Below are 2934 nucleotides of genomic sequence, written 5' to 3'. Positions count from 1 at the left end.
AGTAGACTGTGCTGTCTTGTGTTGTTTGCGTAACGTTACTGTGTCAGCTCTCACAGCTGCAAGCATGAACATTCAGTAAAACTTTAACGTAACGTTACACAATTCGTGTGTCATTCAAACGACTTACAAATCCATCCGAAGTTAGGTGTCATCCGAAGTTACAAAACACCAAATTATATGTTTTTGATATACATATATTTGACAAACAAATGGTGTTTTACACTGATTTCCAAGGCATTAATTAATACAACGGCGCGCCTCCTAAGTTCGGGAACGTTATATCCATAACTACGGACAGATTTTTTACTCGTCTCATCGTGCAGAAATAATCCATGTTTGTTTTCATGTATGGAGTTGTCGCTTGAATAGAAAATAGATTACCGGAAGCGATCCTTGCTTCACCAAGAAAATTCGAAAAGACATCCGACAAGATGTTGAACTCGCAAATTTGCGTCCGAAGTTAGGGGACCCGCCGTAACATGAATTCCATTGCGCAGCTTGTCAAATTGCTGTTCCAGCATTTCTATTTGTAAACGGAGGAGAAAGAGGCTCTAATCATCCCATTACACGGTTCAACCCAGATAATCCACCGTGAAATTTTCCATGCTGTGTCCCTACTGTACTGGGATGGTCCACTATTACAGGAGACACACCGGGGAGCCAAGCACACGTCTTTGTAAATCACAGACCCTGAACAGAAACCTTTTAATTAAAGACGATAGACGAATATACTCCTAGTCTCCAAGCAGACCCTACGGTGCCCTAGGGATAGTATCAAAGCTGGCCAAGGAGTATAGCCGGCTCCGGTGCCCGTCTGATTCCCTTTGGCCAGCTATACTCCTTGGATCTCCTTGGCCAGCTTTGATACTAACTCTAAGGCACCGTAGGGTCTGCTTGGAGACTAATATATTCCATTGCCCCGTACAAAAGGGAGACTGGAAATGCTCTGGCTAGAATTTGAAGCCGGTCACTATTTTTGTAAGCATAGTGCCTGAATTTGATCTCCAAGCATACATGCACTGAATGGCTCAGTTTTTGTAAAGGGGGGTTGCGGCATTTCGAATGCGTTTCTCTCACTGCGCCATCGCATCCCCAAAGCTCACCACAAGAAAGGGTCGGTAATAATTAAAAGTATTTAGTGTAAAATAATTCAGACCCTAGTTAGATCCTGATTATTGACCCTGAAGAAGGTGACAGTGGTGGTTGAAGTTACAGCACCATCCGTTACATTTGTGTTTAATAGAAGAAAGTTTAGCATTGTAAGTTAATGTAACATTACTATCATGATGATTACTTTCAGCACAGATGAGCTTGCATGATAGTTACATCAGACCCTGAATTTGCCGGAAAATTATGTAATATTTCTCCTAGAAAGGCTAAGAAATCAATTGTTTTTGAGAGTCTATCGTGCCTATAGCCCGGTTTCCTGATCGCGAAAACATCCCCGCGCAAATAGATGATGCAATCTGTGAAACCTGAGCCGCCGGAAGGACGCCGTCGCCATAGTAACGTCAGCTGGGCCGGTGGTAAACAACCCCGCGTCCCGGCCGGAGCGAAAAGAGGAACTTTTATTCCAAACAGCTGTTGCATGGGTTCCCTTTTAAATGTGTTGACGCTTTTTTGTTGGCATAACGTCAAGAAGAATGGCAGCTATTTCGACGCACAGTCGTCAACATGCATCATTGAATACAGCCAGAAAATTTTAGGTCTAAATTCAGAAGTTGTGTTCTTGTTCTACCTTATGTTGTCAAGAAGGGTGACGGCCATTTTTACCCGACGTCGACGTTGTCAATACAACAGTTGCATTCTGAAATACAGTCACAAACGTTTCAATCTTAATCAATTGTCTAGAATATTACGATCTACAAGCGTTACATAGTTGTTCAGAATACATGTATTATGACCGAGTAAGTCGCACATGAAACTTAACTTCCGAGTCTTTTTTTTTACCATATCATTTCACAGCTTTTGCAGTTGGGTAAAGAAAAATTTACTTCAGGAAAAAGCAGCAGATAAAAAAACCTTCTACAATTCTCTACCCCAACATCTGCTTGGAGATGAGCTATTTTCCGTCCCAGCTGTAACCCTGTACTAGTGTCTATAGGATACGCACTGCGGTTTGAAACTTGACCCACCGAAAAACAACCCCCATGTTTTGACCGGCAGAAAAAAAATACCCGGTCCCCGGGCCACAAACTGCTGAGTCGGGAATTCTTCCCAAGTCGCCTGGGCTTGTTAATAAAGACGCGAGCTTAAGAACGCTTAGTCAACATCTTCAGGTTGTTTTTATGGCGCCTTTGTACTTCTAAGAACCACGCTGTGTTTGGGTCTTGAAGAGAGCCTTTGTACTAAGTATTTTGTATCGAAGCAGTTGAAAAGTGGATACATGTAATTGCGTTTCTTATTTGCAGTGTAAACAAGTACAGCGTATGTCACTTAAGCGTCACAAACAAGACGGTTTATCCGGCAAAACACCAAGAAATGCAGCTTCGACCTGTTTTCTGCTCATCCCCTGCGCTCTTTTTATGCTTATGTCATCTATTGAGAGGTCTTCAATGCTCGCCTCGCTAATTATGAAGCGTATAAAACAAACGAAACGATGCACTAAACAAGCTTCATCTCTACATCTGTTTGGAGATTAGCCGTGATGCCAACATAGGGACATGTGTTTTTTTGGTTCGGTGTGGAATGTGTTTTTGTTGTTTTCCATCAAGTTGTTTTCCCACAACCCCCACTCCCACCCCACTGACGGATTGACAGCAGCACAATCCCAGCGCATTACATCTAGTGGCACTCACGGTTGATCATTATTAGATTGTGGTTTGCACAGGAAAAATGCCTAAATCACTAGAGCGAACGTAAGCTAGCGAGCGAGTGAGTGAGTGAGTGAGTGAGAGAGCGAGTGAGTGAGTGAGTGAGTGAGTGAGTGAGAGA

Source organism: Branchiostoma floridae, chromosome 15 (genome assembly GCF_000003815.2).
Source record: "Branchiostoma floridae strain S238N-H82 chromosome 15, Bfl_VNyyK, whole genome shotgun sequence".
Taxonomy (NCBI): Eukaryota; Metazoa; Chordata; class Leptocardii; order Amphioxiformes; family Branchiostomatidae; genus Branchiostoma; species Branchiostoma floridae.
Note: the sequence above shows the minus strand (reverse complement) of the source record.